The following is a 23,281-nucleotide window of genomic DNA, read 5'->3' as shown; positions in this document are numbered from 1 at the left end:
GTCACTGTACATTTCCATATTGCTCTCCCGGAATTGAGATTTACTTTGCTGTATCACAATTTGCTTTCCCACCCATCTTTGTGTCATCAGCAAACTTGGATCCATTACACTCGGTCCTTGTATCCCTGGGATAGGGGAGGGAAGACACACCGGAGAAGTGTGAATTTGTTGACCAGAGAAGTTGCAGCTGCTGGAGCTGTGCATTTTAACGGGGAGGGACGGGGGGAGAGCCCGCCGAGCGACTGGAGAAGCTGAAATGCTGCTGTGCTTTTAATCGGGTTTCACACTGTTTAAAAATGGCCGAGTGCCAAGTTTGCTCTCCCTACTGCGCATGCGCGAAGGTGCCGGCAGTGTTTCGGCGCAGGCATTTGGCTCCGCCCGTCACTTCACCATCGATGCCACGCCAGGCCTCCGGGGACTGTACACAGCGGCCAGGATGGGGCGAATTTTTACCCGAGCAGTTTCCACCGCACAATGTCGGTGTGCTTGAAGTCAGCGTGCCGACAAAACTGCTTGAGGAAAATCTTGCCCTCGAAGAGCAAGGAGTACACTGAAGGAAATACAAATATGTTTGCCCAGCAACTGTCAAAATTTAATAACTTTTTATACAGCTGTAGTATCAGTAAAAAACAGGGCACTCGCCCGATATACCTAATATATAGCCCATAGTACAAGAGTAAGGAAGTCTTGCTACAATTGTACAGGGCACTTGTCAGACCACACCTGGAGAACTGCGCACAGTTTTGGCCTCCTTATGTAAGGAAGGATATATTTTCCTGGCAGGAGGTACAACGGAGGTTCACCAGATTAATTCCTGGGATGAGAGGACTGTCTTATGTTGAGAGATTGTGCAGAATGGGCCAATACTCTCCGGAGTTTGGAAGAATGAGTGGCGATCTCATTGAAACACACAATATTCTGAAGGGTATTGACAGGGTCCATGCTGAGAGGTTGTTTCCCACGGGCTGGAGTGTCTAGAACCAGGGGGCTCAGTCTCAGGTTAAGGGGTCGGCCATTTAAGACAGAGATGAGGAAGAATTTCTTCACTCAGAGGGTTATGCATCTGTGGAATTCTCTGCCCACTGGCCTGTGGATGCTGAGTCTCTGAATATATTCAAGGCTGCGTTCGATAGATTTTTAGAGTCTCGGGGAACTCAGGGATCGAGAGATCACTGGAGTTGAGAAGAATGAGAGGGGATCTCATAGAAACATATAAAATTCTGACGGGACTGGACAGGTCCCGATGTTGGGGAAGTCCAGAACCAGGGGTCAGAGTCTGAGGGATAAGGGGTAAGCCATTAAGACTCTGATGGGGTGAAACTTGTTGACACAGAGAGTTGTTAACCTATGGAATTCTCTGCCGCAGAGAGTTGTTTATGCCACTTCGTTAGATATATTCAAGAGGGAGTTAGATGTGGCCCTTATGGCTAAAGGGATCAAGGGGTATGGAGAGAAAGCAGTAAAGGGGTACTGAGCTGAATGATCAGGCATGATCTTATTGAATGGTGGTGCGGCTCGAAGGGCCGAATGGCCTTCGCCTGCACCTATTTTCCATGTTTCTATATTTCTATGTCCTGCTACTTATTCTTTCATAATGGATTCCAACATTTTCCCAACCACAGATGTTAGGCTAACTGGTCTCTAGTTTCCTGCTTTTTGTCTGCCTCCTTTATAAATAGGGGCATTGCATTTGCAGATTTCCAATCTGCTGGGTCCTCCCCAGAATCTAGCGAGTGCATGTCCACAGATCCCAAAAAAGTCGCAGGCCAGATAGATAAGGTGGTTAAGAAGGAATATGGAATGCTTGCCTTTATTAGCCGAGGCACCGAATACAAGAGATGGGATCTGTGGGGCAGGATAGGTCACAGCTGGAGTACTGCGTGCAGTTCTGGTCGCCATATTACAGGAAGGACATGATTGCACTGAAGATGGTACAGAGGAGATTTTGGTGGATGTTGCCGGGAGTGGAGAATCTTCGCCATGAGGACAGATTAGATATGCTGGATTTGCTTTCCATGGAACAGAGCCTGAAGGGAGACCTCATTGAGGTGTATAAAATTATGAGTGGATAGAAATGGCCTATTTCTCTTAGCAGAGGGATCAACAACAAGGAGGCATACATTTAAAGTAATGGGCAGAAAGTTTCGAGGGGAAATTTCTTCACGCAGAAGGAGGGTTCTGGAACTCACTGCCTGAAAGGGTGGTAGAGGCAGAAACCCTCAACACATTTAACACGTGCTTGGATGTGCAGCTGAAGTGCTGAAACTTGCAGGGTTATGGACCTAGAGCTGTAAAGTGGGATTCGGCTGGATAGCCTGTTGTTGGCCGGTGCGGACACGATGGGCCAAAATGGCTTCCTTCTGTGCTGTAAACTTCTTTGATTCTATGAACTCCTTTGCAAAGAGTTGAGGTGCGTGTGAGGTGATTTGTGCACATCTTTCCTCATGTGACAACATTTCAAAGGCAACTCAGCGGCTGCAAAGCGCTTTGGGGCATCATGAGTTCCTGACAGACGCTGCAGAAATGTAAGTCCTTATTTGCAAAAGTTTGATGCAAATTCAATGCTCATCTGGGATTTAAAACCAGGATCTCGTGCAAATTTCAAATAACAATCCTAAAGCAACAATCAAACCCGTAGACCAACGAGCCAACTGCTGAGCAAATGTGGAGATGAGATTTTACCATTATTGAAGCATTTTTAGTGTCTGTTGCTGTTCTTGATCGGAGGAGCACATGAGACAGAATCAGTGACTTTACCTTTTCGACGTTTCTTCTGAAGCGCCGCACGGTCCCACTCCTGCAGTCAATGAGCTGTCGGGACGTAAATGTATCCATCATCATCATCATCACAGGCGGTCCCTCGAAATGAGGATGACTTGGTTCCACGCCGAAAAATGTTGAGTTCACTGGTGTTTCAATGAAGGACCCGACCTGCATTCCGAACGGTGGAATATGCCTGTGCGTGGATTTTTTTAACTTGTGGTGGCCGTTGCACCCCAGCCATCACACGGGCTTGACAGAGCTCGGTCTTGATCCAATGGCAAGGGTTAACCAAGACGACTGCAGACCAGCTGTGCTGCATGGACCTAATGCACACACATATCGCAGTGTGGGCTGGCCCGAGCTAACCCTGGGCCTCTGGCCCCAAACTCACGCCTCCCCTGGGCCCTGATCACAACCCTCTACAGTCTCTCGTCGCCCCTTCGCCCCGATCTCACCGCTCCTGCTGTATCTGCCCAGGCTCCAATCACCGACCTGGACCTTGATGAGGTCACTCTTCGCTGACGCCGCCTTCCTGCATCAGCTCGCGCTGCTCCCTACAGTAGTCTCCCGGGGCCTCCAAGCTGCTCCCAGGGCCGCTCGCCGTTCCTTTTATGGCCCCGACCTGCCGCTGGTGTTCTCCCATTAGTGTATCCAGGCTGCGGGTGGCCACTACGAGCGCAGCAGAGGGGTTTCTGCATTTGTTAAGTGGGATGAATCATCAGTGAAGAGCAGCAGCAGCCAAAGTCTTGGCACCGTGAATTGCTCTGCTGCACAGGAGGGCAGGAAATAGTGTGGGAGAGCTTCAGTGATAGGGGATTCGATTATAAGTGGAATAGATAAAGGTTTCTGCGGCAGCAACCGAGACTCCACGATAGTATTTTGCCTCGCTGGTGCAAGGGTCAAAGATGTCTTGCAGCGGGTGCAGGACATTCTGAAAAGGAAGGGTGAACAGACAGTTGTCGTTGTGCATATAGGTAACAACCATAAAGGTAAAACATGGGATGAGGTGCTACGAGATGAAATTAGGGAGCGAGGAGTGAAATTAAAAAGTTGGAGCTGAAAATTAGTAATCTCGGGATTGCTACCAGTGCCACGTGCTGGACAGAGTAAGTATCGCAGCATGCCTCAGATGCATACGTAACTTTGAGGATTGGTGCAAAAGGGAGGGATTCAAATTCCTGGGACATTTGAACCGGTTCTGGGAAGGTGGGACCAGTAAAAACCGGAAGGTCTGCACCTGGGCAGGACCGGAAATAATGTCGAGGGGAGTTTTCGCACGTGCTGATGGGGTGGGGTTAAACTGACACGGCAGGGGGAAGGGAACCTATGCAGGTGGACAGAGGGTAGTAAAATGGAGGCAGAAGCAAAAGATAGAACGGAGAATAGTAAAAGTGGAGGGCAGAGAAACCAAAGGCAAAAAACAAAAAGTGCCACATTACAGCAAAATTCTGAAGTGGCAAAGTGTGTTAAAAAGACAAGCCTGAAGGCTCTGTGCCTCAAAACGAGGAGTATTCGGAATAAGGTGGATAAATTAACTGTGCAGATAGCAGTTAACAGTGTCGATGTAATTGGCATCACGGAGACTTGGCTCCAGGATGACCAAGGCTGGGAACTCAACATCCAGGGATATTCAACATTTAAGAAGGATAAGCAGAGAGGAAAAGGAGGTGGGGTAGTGTTGTTGGTTAAAGAGGAATTTAATGCAATAGTAAAGAGGGACATTGGACTGGATGATGTGGATTCGGTATGGGTGGTGCTGCGGAATTCCAAAGCGCACAAAATGTTAGTGGAAGTTGTGTACAGCGCACCAGACAGCAGTAGTGAGGTTGGGGCCAGCTTTAAATATGAAATAAGGGATGTGTGCAATAAAGGTACATCAGTTATCATGGGTGACTTTAATCTACATATTGATGTGATAACCTAACTGGTAGCAATGCGGTGGAGGAGGATTTCCTAGAGTGTATTGAGGATGGTTTTCTCGACCAATATGTCGAGGAAGCAACTGCAGAGCTGGCCATCCTAGACTGGGTGATGTGTAATGAGAAGGGACTAATTTGCAATCTTCTTGTGCGAGGCCCGTTGGGTTGAATGACCATCATATGTTCTAATTCCTTATTATGCTGGAGAATGACACAGTTCATTCAGAAACTAGGGTCCTGAACTGAAGGAAAGGTAACTTTGACGGTATGAGGCGTGAATTGGCTGGAATAGACTGGCAAAGGATACTTAAAGGGTTGACGGTGGATAAGCAATGGCAAACATTTAAAGATCACATGGATGAACTTCAGCAATTGTACATCCCTGTCTGGAGTAAAAATAAAACGGGGAAGGTGGCTCAACCATGGTTAGCAAGGGAAATTAAGGATTGTATTAAAGCCAAGGAGGAGGCGTATAAATTGGCCACAAGAAGCAACAAACCTAAGGACTGGGAGAAATTTAGAATTCAACAGAGAAGGAGTAAGGCTTTAATTAAGAGGGGGAAAATAGAATAGGAGAGGAAGCTTGCAGGGAACATAAAAACTGACTGCAAAAGCTTCTCTAAATATGAGACGAGAAAAAGACTGGTGAAAAAGATCAGTCGGATTCAAATGAATTTATAATGTGGAAAAAAGAAATGGCAGACCAATTGAACAAATACTTCGGTTCTGTCCACACGAAGGAAGACACAAATAACGTTCCGAATGTACTAGGAAACAGTGGTTTTAGTGAGAAGGAGGAACTGAAGGATATCCTTATTAGGCAGGAAATTGTTTTGGGGACATTGATGGGATTGAAGGCTGATAAGTCCCCGGGCCTGATAGTCTGCATCCCAGAGTAATTAAGGAAGTGGCACCAGAAATAGTGGATGCATTGGTGATCATTTTCCAATAGTCTATCAAATCTGGATAATTTCCTATGGACTGGAGGGTAGCTAATGTAACACCTCTTTTTAAAAAAGGAGGGAGAGAGAAAACGGGTAATTATAGACCGGTTAGCCTGACATCAGTAGTGGGGAAAATGTTGGAATCAAACATTAAGGATGAAATAGCTCAACATTTGGAAAGCAGTGACAGGATCGGTCCAAGTCACCATGGATTTATGAAAGGGAAATCATGCTTAACGAATCTTCTGGAATATTTAGAAGATGTAACCAGCAGAGTGGTCAAGGGATAACCAGTGGATGTGGTATATTTGAATTTCAAAAGGCACTTGACGAGGTCCTGCACAAGGGATTGGTGTGCAAAATCAAAGTGCATGCTATTGGGGGTAATGTACTGAAGTGGGTAGAGAACTGGTTGGCAGACAGGAAGCAGAGATTCGCGATAAAAGGATTCTTTTCAGAATGGCAGGTAGTGACTAGTGGAGTGCCGCAGGGCTCAATGCTGGGATCCCAGCTCTTTACAATATACATTGATGATTTAGATGAAGGAATTGAGTGTAATATCTCCAAGTTTGCGGATTACACTAAACTGGGTGGCGGCGTGAGTTGTGAGGAGGACGCTAATAGGCTGCAGTGTGAATTGGACAGGTTAGTTGAGTGGGCAAATGCATGGCAGATACAGTATAATGTGGATAAATGTGAGATTATACATTTTATGGGAAAAAACACAAAGGCATAATATTATCTGAATGGCGACAAATTTGGAAAAGGGGAGTTGCAACGAGACTTGTGTCGTGATTTATCAGTCACTGAAAGTTGGCATGCAGGCACAGCAGGAGGTGAAGAAGTCAAATGGCATGCTGGCCTTCATAGCTAGTGGATTTGATTATTGGAGCAGGGAGGTCTTACTGCAGTTGTGCAGGGCCTTAGTGAGGCCTCACCTGGAATATTGTGTTCAGTTTTGTTGTCCTAATCTGAGGAAGGACATTCTTGCTATTGAGAGAGTGCAGTGAAGGTTCACCAGACTGATTGCAGGGATGGCTGGACTGTCATATGTGGGCAGACTGGATCAACTGGGCCTTTATTCACCGGAGTTTAGAAGGATGAGAGGGGTTCTCATAGAAACGTATAAGATTCTGACGGGACTGCACAGGTTAGATGCTGGAAGAATGTTCCCGACGTTGGTGAAGTCCAGAACCAGTTGATATAGTCTTCGGATAAAGAGCAGGCCATTTAGGACTGAGAAGAGGAGAAACTTATTCACTCAGAGAGTTGTTAACCTGTGGAATGCCCTGCCACAGAAAGTTGTTGATGCCAGTTCATTGGATATATTCAAGAGGGAGTTAGATATGGCCCTGAGTGCTAAGGGGATCAAGGGGTATGTCGAGAAAGCCGGAAAGGGGTACTGAGGGAATGATCAGTCATGATCCGCCATGATCTTATTGAATGGCGCTGAAGGCTCGAGGCGCCTGCTCTTGGAACTATTTTCTATGTTTATATGTTTCTATATTACACTCAATTCCTTCATCTAAATCGATAAACTATATTGTAACGCCCTGGGGTCCCAGCACTGAGCCCAGCATCACTCCACAAGTCACTGCCTGCCATGCTGAAAAGGATCCATTTAACCCGACTCTCTGCTTGCTCTCTGCCAACCAGTTCTCTATCCACGTCCGTACATTACCCCCAATACAATACGTTTTGATTTTGCACACCAATCTCTTGTGCGGGACCTTGTCAAAAGTCAAAATACACCACATCCACGGGTTCTCCCTTGTCCACTCTGCTGGTTACAGACTCAAGAAATTCCAGAAGATTTGTCAAGCTTGATTTTCGTTTCATAAATCCATGCTGACTTGGACCGATCCTTTCACTGCTTTCCAAATGCGCTGCTATTTCATCTTTAATAATTGATTCCAACATTTTCCCCATTACTGATGTCAGGCTAACCGGTCCATAATTATCCGTTTTCTCTCTCCCTCCATTTTAAAAACGTGGTGTTGCATTAGCTGCACTCCAGTCCATAAGAATTGATTCAGATTCGATAGACTGTTCGAAAATTATCACCAATGCATCCACTATTTCTGGGGCCACTTCCTTAAGGACTCTGGGATGCAGACTATCAGGGCCCGGGGATTGATCGGCCATCAATCCCATCTCTTTCACTAATAAGTATATCATTAAGTTCCTCCTTCTTACTAGACCCTCGGTCCCAATAAATTCGAACAGTTATTTGTGTCTTCCTTCGTGAAGACACAACCGATGTATTTGATCAATTGGTCTGCCATTTCTTTTTTTCCCATTCGAAATTCACATAAATCGACTGCAAATGTCTTCACTAATCTTTTTCTCTTCACTTATTTACAGAAGCTTTTGCAGTTAGTTTTTATATTCCCTGCAAGCTTCCTCTCCTACCCTATTTTCCCCCGCTTAATTAACCCCTTAGTCTTCCTCTGTTGAATTCTAAATTTCTCCCAGTCCTCAGGTATGTTGCTTTTTTATGCCAATTTATATGCCTCTTCTTGGTTTTAACACCATCCTTAATTTCCCACATTAGCCACGATTGAGCCACCTTCCCCGTTTTATTTTTACTCCAAATAGGTGTGTACAGTTGCTAAAGTTCATCCATGTGATCTTTAAATATTTCCATTGCCTATCCACTGTCAACCCGTTAAGTATCTTTTGCCAGTCTATTCCAACTAATTCACGCCTCATACCGTCGAAGTTACCTTTCGTTACATACAGGACCTAGTTTCCGAATTAACTGTGTCACTCTCCATCTTAATCAAGTATTCGACCATATTATGGTCACTCTTCCCCAAGTGGCCTCGCACAACAAGATTGCTAATTAGTCCCTTCTCACTACACATCACACAGTCTCGGATGGCCAGCTCTCTAGTTGCTTCCTCCACATATTGGTCGAGAAAACCATCCGTAATACTCTACAGGAAATCCTCCTCCACTGCATTGCTACCAGTTTGGTTCGCCCAATCAATATGTAGATTAAAGTTTATCATGATAACTGCTGTACCTTTATTGCACACATCCATTATTTCTTATTTGATGCTTTCCCCAAACTCACTACAGCTGTTTGGTGGTCTGTACACAACTCCCACTAGCGTTTTCTGCACTTTGGTTTTCCGTTTCTCCACACATACCGATTCCACATCATCCAGGCGAATGACTCTCCTTACTGTTGCATTAATTTTCTCTTTAACCAGCAACACCACCCCGCCTCCTTTTCCTCTCTGCCTATCCTTGCTAAATGTTGAATACTCCTGGATGTTGAGTTCCCAGCCTTGATCACCCTGGAGCCATGTCTCCGTGAATGCCAATTACATCGTAGCCGTTAACTGCTGTCTGCACGGTTAATTCGTCCAAATTATTCCGAATGCTTCTCGCATTGAGGCACAGAGCCTTCAGGCTTGTCTTTTTAGTATTTTGCTGTCATGTGGCCTTTTTGTGTTGTGCCTTGGGGTTCTCTGCATTCCAATTTACTAATCTCCTTTCTATATTTTGCTTCTGCCCCGATTTTATTTCCCTCTGTATCCCTGCATAGGTTCGCATCCCCCTACCATGTTAGTTTAACTCCTCCCCAAAAGCGCGAGCAAACACTACCCCTCCGACATTGGTTCCGGTCCTGCCCAGATGCAGACCGTCAGGTTTGGACTGGTCCCACATCCCCCAGAACCGGTTCTAATGGTCCAGGAATTTGAATCCCTCCCTTGTGCACCACTGCTCAAGCCATGTATTGATCTGAGCTATCCTGCGATTTCTACTCTGACTAGCACGTGGCACTGGCCGCAATCCTGAGATTACTACTTTTGAGGTCCTACTTTTTAATTTAGCTCCGAGCTCCCTAAATTTCTCTCGTAGGAACTCATCCCGTTTTTTTAACCATATCGTTGGTACCTCTATGCACCATGACAACTGGCTGTTCACCCTCCCTTTTCAGAATGTCCTGCACCCGCTCCAAGACATCCTTGACCCTTGCACCAGGGAGGCAATATACCATCCTGGAGTCTCAGTTGCGGCCGCAGAAACGCCTATCTATTCCCCTTACAATTGAATCCCAGATCACTATCGCTCTCCTACTCTTTTCCTGCCCTCGTGTGCAGCAGAGCCACTCATGGTGCCATGAACTTGGCTGCTGCTGATCTCCCCTGATGAATCATCCCCCTTAACAGTACCCAAAGCGGTGTATCTGTCTTGCAGGGGGATGACCGCAGGCGACCCCTGCACTACCTTCCTTGCACTGCTCTTCCTGTTGGTCAACCATTTACTATCTGGCTGGGCTGTGTACCCTTTACCTGCGCTGAGACCATCTCACTGAACGTGCTATTCACGTCATTCTCAGCATTGTGGATGCTCCAGAGTGAATCCACCTGCAACTCCAATGCCGCCATGCGGTCCATCAGGAGCTGGAGGCGGATACACTTCCCGTATACGTAGTCGTCAGGGCACCGGAACCGTCCCTGATTTCGCAGATAGTACAGGAGAAGCATAACAGGTGTCCGAGCTCTCCTGCCATGAATTAACCCCGAGATAAACGTAATTTGGCAACAACAATGCTAAAATTACTTACTGATAGAGAAAAGAAAAAAGAAAAGCGATTCACCAATCACCCCCTTGGCTGTGAAGTCACCTTTCGATTTCTTTCTACTTATTTTTTGCCTTCTCACCCAGCTGCAGCTGCAACGGCTGGGCCTTTATAGGCCTCTCGCCTCACGAACTCCCGCCACCCGACTCTCCCCTCGAACTGCTGGGCCGTTGTAGGCCTCTCGCCTCACGAACTCCCGCCTCCCAACGGCTGCCTCACTCCTCGCACTGTTGAGCCTTGAAAGGCCTCTCGCCTCACGAACTCCCCACTCCTGACGGCCACCTCTCTCCTCGAACTGTCGGGCTTTTATAGGCCTCTCGCCTCACGAACTCCCCCCTCCCGTCGAATCAGAACTACACGAGGACCAGGCTATGACTGTCCATTTCAAAGAAATAGTGGCTGAGCAGGAAAAACATGTACAGACAGCGAAAGCATTGATACGGGAGGATAGGAATGCATCTGACCAGGCTGCACAGAACGAGGTGTGTGTGATGTATGGGGCATGGTTGTTGGGCGAGTGCCGCAACAACCTGGACGATTTAAAACAAGGTTTCGTCCCCCCCTGAATCATTAACAAGCACCTCGCAGCCCTCCACCTAGACAGTAATTCACGAAGCCCATGCCAGCTCTGCCGAGCTTCTGAAGCCTACCATGTCCCAGTAGATTGCGGGCGTTCTAATCACACCATCATGGGGATAGTACTAAGGATGCCGGTCATGGGTGTGACAGCTCGACCCGCACCGGTATACAGAGTGGGGAACATTGGAGTCATTCAAGGAGATGCACACGTTCATTTCACAGCGGTCCCACGCTATGTCCTAAAGTGGGAGCACGCGATGATGGGTACTGACCTCTCCGGGTGACGGAGCAGGGGTGCACACATAATAATGTATCCCCAGCACTTAAACGCCTATTTGAAACCACACTGCGGGTTTAAAGCTGCAGCCTATCAACTGTACAATGCAGGTAATTGCACAAGACCATGTCCCTCCACAGGTAGCATATATAGGGGCTGGGAACTACTTTGTCACCACCAGTACGCCCCACTACCAACATGGACACTTCTGGTGTCCGGTACGTGACAGCAGTTTCGGCTTCAAATCTAAGGCATCGGTTCAAGTGCCCCAGGAATGTTTGTCCCCATTGCTGAACCCTCCACTGTCCACCTCACTGTGAAGGAAAACATTACAAACCTGCAGGATTATGTTGTACATTTGGCTATGCAATTCCTGCTCTACCCGAACATCTTACCACTCTGCTAAAAACTGTAATTGTCTCACAAAAACACTTCTACACTCTAGAACAGAAAACCATTGAGATAGGGAAAAGGATTCTAGAGATCACCATTCCGCCTTGGTGGGACATTTTCAGAAATATAGATGTCCCAGTCTGGATCCAAATCGCTTCCCACATGTTAGTTATTTGTCAACTCGCGATTATCCTTGACTTGGTCTCACTTGCTGAGTGAAATGCAGAGGTCGTCATGTCAGGCAGAAAAGTGTGGTGTACTCTACTTGGCCGAACTTGGGAATCGCGCAGGGAGGGGTGACATCATACTGCCATGTTTAATTTGTATTTGGTTTTATCTGCTGTAAACCGAAACATCGCGACTGTTATAAGAATGTTACTTAAAATGTTTTGCCTATGTACCTTTATTTTTACTGAACTTAAGAATGTGTTTGACTATGTGCTTTTATATTATTCTTCTAAAATTGTGTTTGACTGTATACCGTTATTATACTGAGAAAACCGATTGAAGGAGGGGCATTCCCTCTATACTATAACCGAATTGTAATAATTGTATTCACCTGCATATTGCATTGCATTTAAATGGGGGATGCAGGGTAATGTTTAACTAGTGTAAATGCAGGGAAGGTTGATACTCGGGAGCAGGAATTTTGCTCACCTTCATTGACACTCAAGTGTGTAGTGTCAACAGGGGGGACTGAAGAGGGTGCAAAATTCACAAGAACTGCCACCCCCCTGTGTTTGGGCTGATTCGAAAGGACATTTAATTTGGAACTACCTACCAAACATTTTGGAACCCTCAAGTGATTATGGATGAAACTACGAATTAAAAAATGTTGAACTTATGCAAGACAAATTCAAGGCTGTGGGCAGGACTAAAAGGACTGACAGAAGACATATTGCTTAGTGAGACTCCCTGGGTGAGGGGACTAAATTAACCGGTCTGGAGAAATGGCTATTTGAGAATCCTTCTCCACAAGAGACATTAACATTACAAAATGGCCCAAAGATAGCTAACCATCAACTTGAAACTGGAAAATAATTTTAGCATATATGTCACAAAGATGCCCAAGCCAGTCTGCATGCGAAAAATTAAGCATAAAAGGACATTGAAATTAGCAAGCTAATATTTCCATCAGGAAACAGTTTTTGATCATCAACCCACCCAAAACATATCAACTTTTAACAGGCCTGCCAAAATATTACAGAGAAGAGTCAAGCCTGCCAAATTTAAACAAAGAATTCTGAACTGATTTGGCGCCAAGATTCGAACCACTCAAACCGTATAACAGGCCCCCTCTTTCAATAGAGTATATGACACACTTTGCCATACTACGCGTAGCACCTAACTACGCTTGTGTCATCAAGACAAGGAGAGAAACGAACGCGACAGCTGTAAACTAACATCTCCAGCATCGAAGTCCTGAAGTCCTGGAGGAAGGAAGAATATCACCATCGCGCCAAAAACCGACCACAGCCAACGTGGTATCAACGAAAAACCAACGCGATCGACCTAACTCAAAACAAAACTCCAAAAGGGAAAAACCGAAGAATTGAAAAGTTTCCACTCTACAATCTAATCCCGACCTACCAATGGGTAAAACATTCCCTAAAATACTGTACAAATCTTTTTTAACAAAAGGAAACCTGATACTTACCCCACAGATCCAAAACGCGCATTACCACATCAGCGGACTCAACCCAACTGAAGATTGTGCAGCAAGCAGTTTTCTCCGACATTTCGGGTACGGCAAGCAGACCCTGCCGCATCCACCGAACCCCGAAACCGCGATCCACCTCTAACTGTCAAAAGAACTGGGAAGCATAGTCCCTGCCTGCCTTGGAGGCTAACCTAGCTAGAATTAGGTTTTGGGATGTGGGAGGTGTAATTCTACTGTAATCCCCTTTGAATGTAATATGTTGTTCTCTATTATAGTCATTATAAGCGATTGTAACCCCCTCTGAGTGTGTAAGGTATTGTTCATTAATAAGTTTGAATACGTTTTGACATTGTGCTTTCTTATTAGAATAATTATAAGTTTGTAATTTCTTGACTGTAATAGAAACAAAGTTCATTTGCATCAAACCAGTGTGCTTTGCACTTTGTCACACGCCCCAAATAAATCCAGAGTCTAGAACCCAAAGGAGCGGGAGCAATTGGAACTGCTCAAGTTGATCAGAAGGGAACCTGACCCCCTCATAGAGACCACCCCCTTACAGTAATGAGGCAGGATTAATAAATTATCTTGTGGTAAAAGATCATCCAGGAATGAGTGACCATAATATGGGTACATTTCACATTCAGTTGGAGGGTTAGAAAGTTGGTTCTCACACCAGGCTTAAACAGAGGAGAGTACAAAGGTATGAGGGCAGAACTGGCTAAAGAGGACTATACAAATATATTAAAATATGGGACGATTAATTCGCAGTGACAGCCATTTAAGGACATACTTCATAACTCGCAACAAAGATATATCCCAATGAGAAGGAAAGACTGAAAGATAGGGTTCTCATCCGTGGCTAACTATGGAAATAAGAGATTGTATCAAATTGAAAACAAGGGCATTCAATGTGGCCAAGGCTAGTGGGAGGTCAGAGGACTGGGATATTTTGGGACAAACAAGTGAAAGACACCTGGTGCTGTTGGGCAGTTTTGTTGCCTTTGTCATTGATGCTTGATCTCCAAGTCGAGTTGTCAAATCGTGTGTTCAACCAGCAATTACCTGTTTCAAATCAGCAGATCAGAAAACAGTTTGGTGTCTCATGCTGCCTTTGCCTGCACAATGTGTGCTGAGATTACCTGTGCAATATGCATTCCGCAGGATGAATAAAAGTAACGTTTTTTGAAATACAGGCACTGTAGGGTGTGGTCTCGGGGTCAGGTTTACCTCTGACCTTCTGAGTGGTTCGAATCGCTCCCACTCCCTGGGTTCTAGACTTTTGATTGATTTGGGGATGTGACAAAGTGCAAGAGATAACTGGTTTTGGTGCAAGAAACTTTTAATTTATTCAGGAACGATAAGTACAATGTCCAAACTTACAATATCTAGAATAAGGAACACTTCTTTGCACCTACAAAAGGCGTTACAGAAAATAACATACCTCCCACCGCCCAATACCTAAACCTGTCTAGGTTAAACTCCAGGGCAACAGGGATAATTCTCACCAATCCTCTTATTGACAGTTAGTGCTGTTTCGCGCTTCTGGGGTTCGCTGGACTCTGTAGATTCTGCTTGCCATAGCCCGAACGTCGTGGAAAACTTCTTACTATGTAGTCTTCAGTTGTGTGGTGTCCGCTGATGCGGTAGGGTGCATATTGGATTTATGGGTGAGTAAATACTTTCTTCATTCAGCAGTAGGTTTTAAAGTTCTTTTAGGTAATGTTTTACCCGTTGGTAGCTCAGGGAGAGCTTGAAGAGTACAAACAGCTTGCGAATATTCGGGTTTTCATCGAGTTGACTTCGGTTTGGAAATCGTTGGTCGTGGTGGGTCAATAGTACCAATTTGGCTGCTGGTAATATCTTGGTTGTTGATTCATGAGCTCCTTGCTGTCGCGGCGTGCTTGGTGTCCAGGTTGTTTGCGATGCTGTTTTGGTCGATGTTCTGAAGAACCAGGTTCACGAAAGCTGGTGTGCTGATCTCAAAGTCTGCCATTTCTGAAGTACACGGAGCTGGTGCAGAAGCAAAGTCTGATCTTTGGTTGTAAAACGGGGCCTCAATTATACCTTGAGAGTCTTTCTAATCTGTGCACCAAATCAAACCCGATTCTTTGTCTTAGTTTTAGCGTGCTTGATAATTATTTGTGAAATTTTGGCGGGCTCGTTAACGATAACTTTTTCAGGATGTGTCGATCTGTTGGATTCCAGTTGCCATATACGAATTATTTTTGGTGTTTACGTTGTCTGCCAAGGCCTGGGTTTTCCATGCAGGCCGGATAGGTGATTAACATTATGCATGTGCTGAATGGGTTTCATGCTTCGAGTTGCAGCGGGCAATCTCTGGTTCAATTGTTGCTATGTTAATGTCTCCTCGGGAGCAGAGTTTTGGAGTTTACACAGTTCCCCAGACAATTTGTTGAGCTCCTATATCCCAGTCAGCTCCAATAACCAAAGACTGGCTTTTTAAGAGGTTCGTGGTCCCCTGGTTTGCAGCTCCTTTTCCCCTGAAGAACCATGCATATTTTCAAATCCCTAAGTTCATTTTAAGCGCGTCCAAAATGATCCTTCCTTAGGGTTTCTTCACACAGAGGGGATATGTTTGAATTTTGAGAAAACTTCGAGTTTTACACAATAAATAGCAAATGCTGGAAATCTCAGCAGGTCAGGCAGCATTTCCAGGAGACAAAACTCGCCTCTGATTGTTCATGCACAGCAAGTTTAAACATAATGCTCCTGGCTGGGATCGAACCAGGGACTTTTCACGTATAAAACAAACGACGGAAACCTCTGTCACAGCTGGCACAAAAGAGGGGAGCTGACCAGTGCGGTCCCTCTGTGTTGATCACCACTGATTTTTAATGTGGAAGCAAGTCACCCTCGACTCCGGGGATTACCTAAGAAGAGAGGAGGATCAGGAATGTGTTGGCTCAACTGAAACAACTTCTGTCCCACATTGAAAACTCTCAATCCTTCTCCTCCGCTGCCTTTACAGAAATGTCACGGATCACCCAGCCACCGTGTTCACTTTCACATCCTCACAGAGGTGCCAAAGAGGCTCCTACCGTCTCCCCAAGCTCAGCGAACTCACACAGTTTTTAAAATTAAACCCCGAACAAGTGTCCCACAAAGCGCAGGAGAAACAAGAAAATATATAAGCTCGGTGCGTCACAGAAGCAATGGGGATATTCATGGTGATTACAGCAATTTCTCATCGTCTCACTGAACTCAATTGTTTTTATTTGACGAATTGATCACGAATCGTTATCAGATTAGTGCACCGGACTTAACCCCTCGACCACCAGGGAACAGTTATGATGCATTTAAATATATTTATATATATTCAGATATGAACCTGAATATCAATGGCTAGCTGCCGAGGATTCATGGTGCGACAGTCGTGCATCTAACTTTGAGTGAGCGAAATTGTTCCACAGTGACGCCCATTTCATATTTTGTTCCCTTTTAAACACTAGAAGCTGAGGCAGGGGGTATAAATAGAGAAACCAAAACACAGGGATACAGTCAAGAGGAAGAGAGAAGGGGAAACACTGTCCCCAGCCAGAACTAATGCAGAAACTCCTCTGCTGCGCTCGGGGTGGCCACTTTCAGCCTGGATACACTGACGTCCCAACAGATCATTGACTGTCGGAGTGGGACCGTGCGGCGCTTCAGAAGACAGGTCGAAGAAGCAAAGTCACTGATTCGGTCTCATGTGCTTCTCTGATCAAGAATAACAACACACAAAAAATGCTTTTAAAATGGATACATATTATTTGCACATTTGTCACGCAGTCGGCTCGTTGGTCGAGGGTGAAGATTCTCACTTCGGGGTTGTTGATTTAAATATGGGAGAGGTACCGGGTTAAAATCCCGGACGAGGCCTTGAATCTGCATGGAACTTTTGCAAAGAAGGACTTGCATTCCTGCAGCTGCTGATTAGAGAGTGCGGGGCCGGAATGTTTCTGCTTGTCCCGGCCTAACTCACTCTGGAGCTGGGGACGAGCGATTAGTCGATGGGTTGTTTGCGTCTTTGATCTGCTGTTGTGAAGTGAGGCGGCGCTGCAGGATCCTTTAATAATCTCTCACAACTCAACTGAAAGCCGCCGGTGTGTGCAGCTTTGAGACGGGCTTTCTGCACCGTCAGGACTGGAAACGGGAGGGAGTGAGAGACACTGTGGAGTGTTTGTGTGTTTACAGAACTGTACAGAGAAACAGCAAATGTAACAGGGCTGTGGGACATTTCACTTTGTTAACATTGAACAACTAATGTGAATTATTCCGTTTTTTTGAATATATCGTTGAACAAGTTTTCAAAATGTTAGCACTGAGTTTCAAATCAGGAAATTTTCGCGCATTGGCCAAAAGTGATAAACACTGCACTACGAAAACACTGCAGTTGAAGTACTCGTGGGAACATAACCAGAGCTTTTCCAACACAGCTGGCCGATACTTCAAGGAGCTGGTTTTATGTGAATAGTATTATGGTGCTATATTTAGGAAAGCTGTGAGTGTGGCAGGAATTGATCTCGTGTTTCCCAGACATTACAGAAAGGAACATGAGGTGACCATTTAGCAATGCGTGGTTAGGTTCTGGAAAGCACTGCTTGAAATTGCGGTGGAGGCAGACTCAATCTTCTCTTTCAAACGGGAGTTGGATAAGTGTCTGAAGGAAAAACAATTGCAGGGCTACGGTGAAAGGGCGGGGGAGTGCGACTCGCTGAGTCTGGCCTTCCGTGCTGTCACCATTCCATGATTCTATAAGTTAGTGGCACATTTCATAGTGTGGGTGGAAGCAGAACATTGCAAATGGACATGGATTGAATCGGCAAAACGAGAGGCATCTGTTTCAGGAGATTCAGGGGGCGCGGAAATTCGGGAGTTTACTGACTTTGGAAGGAACATTTTTGCTTTGTGCAGTTTCGGTCAGAGAAATGTTTGTGAAAGGAATTTTTTGCACAGAGGAATGCAGCATTTAATCTTCTGCCTTAACATTTCTTTCTGGGTGTAGGGGTCACATTTCTTTTCTATGTCATTCTTCTCGAATTTATAATTCCTTTGCTGTTTCACAATAACCAGTCTCTTGCTCCAAATTTAATCTCACTTTTTCCCCAGTCTCCTGTTGATGTTACCAGCAATGAATATTTTGAACCACACCCCGAAAGCACAGTGTGTAAAATAGTTTATGGTTGAAGCGTTCACTTGCAGAGCACAGAAGAAACGATTCAATTATGGACTCTCCTTTAGTTAGCATTTCTTTAATTGTGCAAAAGAAGATCATGGATTAATTAATTATGTTTTTCCGTGAAAGTAATATAAAATTTAATGAAAAGTTATCACCCAACGTGGGACTTGAATCACAAATGCTCAAAACTAAAAGTCTCATGCTCTACCAACTGACCAGACTGCACTGCACCTGACATTTGTGAGCTCATCCTTTATATTCAGGTTTCTCGCCCTTTGATGTGCTGAAGTGCAGCGGATATCACGTTGGCCTCACACGCGAATGGTCCCCGGTGGATCTGTTTTCTCTCACTGAAAGTTATCTATTTATTGAAGTGAAATAAAGAGCAATTAAGGAATCAGGTAGCCCTTTTGCCAGGAGAATAAATAGCAAATAAAAACAGCAAATGCTGGAAATCTCAGCAGGTCAGGCAGCATTTGCCAGAAGACTAGACTCACCTCTGATTGTTCATCCACAGCACGTTTAAAGATAATGGTTCTGGCAAGGATCAAATCGGTGACATTTCACGGATAAAGCAAACGTAATAATCACTACACTAAGGAAACCTCTGGCACAGCTGGCACAACAGAGGGGAGCTGACTTGTGAGCTCCCTCTGTGCTGCTCACCACTGAATTTTAATTTAGAAGCAAATCATCCTGGACTCCGGGGATTACCTAAGAAGAGAGAAGGATCAGGAATGTGTTGGCTCACCTGAAACAACTTCTGTCCCACAGTGAAAGTTCTCAATCCTTCTCCTCCGCTGCCCTTCACAGAAATGTCACGGATCACCCAGCCACCGTGTTCACTTCCACATCCTCACAGTGGGTCCACAGAGGCTCCAACCGTCTCCCCGCGATCAGCAAACTTGCCAAGTTTGTAAAATTAAACCACGAACACATGTCCGGCAATGTGCAGGAGAAACAAGTAAATCTGTGAGCTCGGTCCGTAACAGAAAGTAATGGGGTTATTTTTGGTGATTACAGCAATTAATATTCGTCTCACAGATCTCAATGATATTTATTTGACGAATTGACCGTGAATCGTTACCAGGTTAGTGCGCCGGACTTAACCCCTCGACCACCAGGGAACAGGTTCGATACTTGTCGATATATTTATATATATTTATATATGAACCTGAATATCAACGGCTAGCTGTCTAGACCTCATGGAGCAACGGTAGTGCATCTACCTTTGAGTGAGAGAAATTGTTCCATCGTGGCAGTCATTTCATCTTTTGTTCCCATTGAAAACTAGAAAATGAGACAGGGGGTATAAATAGGGAAACCAAAGCACAGGTATACAGACAAAAGGAAGAGAGAACGGCAAATCCTGTCCCATCGAGAACGAATGCAGAATCCCCTCTGCTGCGCTCGGGGTGGCCACCCGCTGCCTTGATACACTAACGTCCCAACAGCTCATTGACTGTCGGAGTGGGACCGTACGGCGCTTCAGAAGACAGGACGAAAAAGCAAAGTCACTGATTCGGTCTCATGTGCTTCTCTGATCAAGAATAGCGACACACAAAAAAATACTCTTGTAATGGTTACCTCCATATTGTTAAACAGTTGGCTTGTTGGTCACGGGGCATGATTCTCCCTTCAGTTTTGTTGTGAGAAGTTTTGGGTTCAAATCCTGGATGAGCCCATTATTTTGCTGATAATTTTGAAATTGCATCGAAATTTTGCAAAGAAGGACTTACATTTCTGCAGTCAGGAACTCATGACGACAAAGCGCTTTACAGCCGTTGAGTTTTTTTTGACGTGTTGTAGTGTGGGGGAAGATGTGACCATATCATCCAACACGAACCTCAACACTTTGTGAAGGAGTTTGATGCAAATAATCAGGTGCCTCAGGGCCTTGGACTTTCTTTGAATGAATTCTGCTTGTACCTGCATTCAAGCTTGGAACAGCAACTGGGCTTCCATCTCACGGGAGCAGCTTCTTGTGGTTAGCAAGTCGGTGACGAGGTTTGGAGTTGAAGTGCATCTCTTTCATTCTTTGAAATTTCACCAAGCAAAGATTTGATGAATCCAACTGTCCCTGTAAGCATTTAGTTCACGTGTAATCACAGGAATATCTGCAGTCAGGAGCTGAAAAGGAATTAAATCCTAATACTGGCGTCGGGACAATCAGAATACTTTGTCGCAGACAAGGCATCGGAAGGCTGGAAGGTAGATCACACCGGTTCTGGGAGAGCTGGTTGGCCGTAAAATGGAAGTGTCTGCAGTGTGCGGGACCAGACTGCTTCCACACATCCACAATGAATGTTCTACACTTCATTTGGGAATAGCACAACTGAGAGTGGACAAGTTCCATCCCGGTCAGAGTAATCTGAAGCATTAAATGACTGACACCCTGGTTTGGGATGTCTTGCAACACATGTTTAAGTTAGTTTCTGTGGGGCAATGGGATGGTGCGTTCAGCTGTTAATCAAGTAGTTGGTGGTTCGAGCTCACTCAGGGACGAAGCCTTTAATTGTTTTTTCCCCGAGGATTCGGTGCCGCACAGTTCCAGATTGCCATTGTGCATTTTGGCTACATCAGTATATTCCGCAAAGATTGCCAGCTGTGCTGTTATGCAGTGAGTTTCAACTCCAAAACTTTTATGAACATTTAGTTCATGTAAAATGCGAACAATTTTTTACATGGATCATGTTCCTCCATCCAGTCCACTCGAAATAAATTCTGTTTTTGGTTTAAATGAGCTGTTGGAAATTGCCTGACCTATCGTTGTGGCTTTGCTCAGAATCTGAATTTCAACAGTCAACAGTTTGCAAAGGATTACCTCATGGCTAATGACAAGCATAAAAAAGTCTCTCAGAATTTGTTTTGGAACCCTTCAAATTTGCAATGTCCTGCGAGGCGCCTTCGTTCTGAGACATCACTCGCCACTACCTGGCACTCCGACCATTGGCACGTGTAGAGCCGATACCTCGCCCTCAGAACGCTTTCTTTAGGATTTAGATGCTCCCAGACCAGTGTACACAATTCTTCATAGGATTTAGTTGCTGGTTTTACCAGAGCTAGAAGATTGTTCATGAGGCCATAGGTTGTTGCCCCACAGACTGTAAGGAGGATCGCCCTTCATTTGGCAGCGTTCCCGTCCCCTTCCAGCTCATTGGCCACAAATTATTGGTCGAGTCTCTCCACGAAGGCTTCGCAGTAGTCCACTTCTGAGAACTTCTCCAGGATACCAACTGTTCCTTGCATTTTTGCGCGGTTGTTCGTTGTCTCATCGCCAATTGATACGCTCAAAATAAAGGATGAAACTAAGTACTGGGAACAATGAGTAAGCGTGACATTAGCTCCTTTCATAAGACTCCAGAGTGCAGGTACGTCATGGGTGGCCTGCTTATACACCGTGCTCCCAAGGGATGCTGGGATCACTTGTGACTCCAACAGGTAGGCCCTCTGGTGGTGTTGTGATACAGGTTGCCAAGAATTAAATAAATAACACAAGGTATGCACAGAAATCAACAATCAAAAGCCCTTTCATTAAACACAGGAGGTTACTGCAATTTTCGGATCGAAAAAGCTTTTAGACTTTGTCCTTAAAATTGCAAATGTGGAAATTGGGGCGTTTAATGAATTTGATAGGAGAACGTTATTGTTTGGTGAAGTTCTGGGCAGAGAAATGTTTGTGAAAGGATCTTTTTGCAGAGAGAGGCATTCAGCATTTCAGCTTGTTGCTGAACACCTCTCTCTGGGAACTGAGCTAAGTCGCAGTGTCTGTCGTGTCGTGGTTATCACATTTCCGTCACACGTGAAAGATTTCTGGTTCAAGCCTGCGCAGAAACAGTATATATCAAGCAAAAACTTGTCTGGAATAACATTGAATACAAACTGTTTTGGATACCTTGTTCCATGAGCAACGAACATTTTAAACCAGTCTCCTCAAATACAGATTGTGTAAAATCAGATCGGGGATAAAACTTCATCACGGATTAAAGTTTCATGAATTATTAAAGTTCAGTTATTGAAGTTTTGACTGTCCCTGATAGCGTTGTTTCTCAGAATGAAAGAAATGCTATCGGTTTATACCAGCAGATCTGAGCTGCATTTGAAACCGACAAACAACTTGTTAATTATTCGCTCTTCCCCAGTTCCAGAGCTCAGAGGTTTGTTGTCCATCCCAGGGATGCAAGCAACCTCAGAGCTGGGCCAAAGCTCGCCGTGCACCGAAGAGAGCTCAAGAAAACCCCGGGGGAGAGGATACCCCGGAAACTGGGCCTTCCAGCAACCCTGAACAAGCGCCCAGTCTAAAACTTTCCAGAGCATTAACTTTTAACTGGAGCATCTAACAGTACGGACGGCCGAGCGGTCTGAGGCGCTGCTTTCATTATTTGATTAAATTATCAACATCCCTGAGTTCGCATTTTTATCATTGTGCAAAAGAAAATCATGGGTTCATTGATGATATTTACCCGCGAAAGCAACATAAAAGTAATCGCCCAACGTGGGGCTCGAACCCACGACCCTAAGATTAAGAGTCTCATGCTCTACCGACTGAGCTAGCCGGGCTTTTCAGCATCCATTCTGTCGATCCCCTTCAGAATATTGTCCGTTTCAATGAGATCACGTCTCTTTCTTCCAAACTCCAGAGAGTATCGCCCCATTCGAAACAATCTCTCTCCAGAGGACAGTCCTCTCATCCCAGGAATCAATCTGGTGAACCTCCATTGTACCGCCTCCAAGGCAAGTGTATACCTTCCTCAGATAAGGAGACCAAAACTGTGCGCAGTATTCCAGGTGTGGTCTCACCAGGGCCCTGTAATATTGTAGCAAGACTTCCTTACTCTTGTACTATGGGCTATATATGAAATGCTATTGGCAGAATATCCTCTTCATCTGTTGATTCTATGGTTGTATAAAAAGTTATTAAAATTCGACAGTCGCTCGGCAAACATATTTGAATTTCCTTCAGTGTGCTA

The 23,281-nt window shown here is 45.1% G+C and overlaps 1 non-coding gene across 1 annotated transcript; it reads right to left on the bottom strand.

Moving 5' to 3' along the window:
* Window positions 1-22,798: 22,798 nt before the first annotated feature.
* On the bottom strand, window positions 22,799-22,871 carry trnak-cuu (transfer RNA lysine (anticodon CUU)). The gene has a single exon. It is a non-coding gene; the product is annotated as a tRNA-Lys (tRNA).
* Between the last annotated feature and the right edge of the window lie 410 nt (window positions 22,872-23,281).

This window comes from Pristiophorus japonicus, unplaced genomic scaffold, assembly GCF_044704955.1.
Source record: "Pristiophorus japonicus isolate sPriJap1 unplaced genomic scaffold, sPriJap1.hap1 HAP1_SCAFFOLD_47, whole genome shotgun sequence".
Classification (NCBI taxonomy): domain Eukaryota; kingdom Metazoa; phylum Chordata; class Chondrichthyes; family Pristiophoridae; genus Pristiophorus; species Pristiophorus japonicus.
Note: the sequence above shows the minus strand (reverse complement) of the source record. Positions and strands in the feature narration are given on the sequence as shown.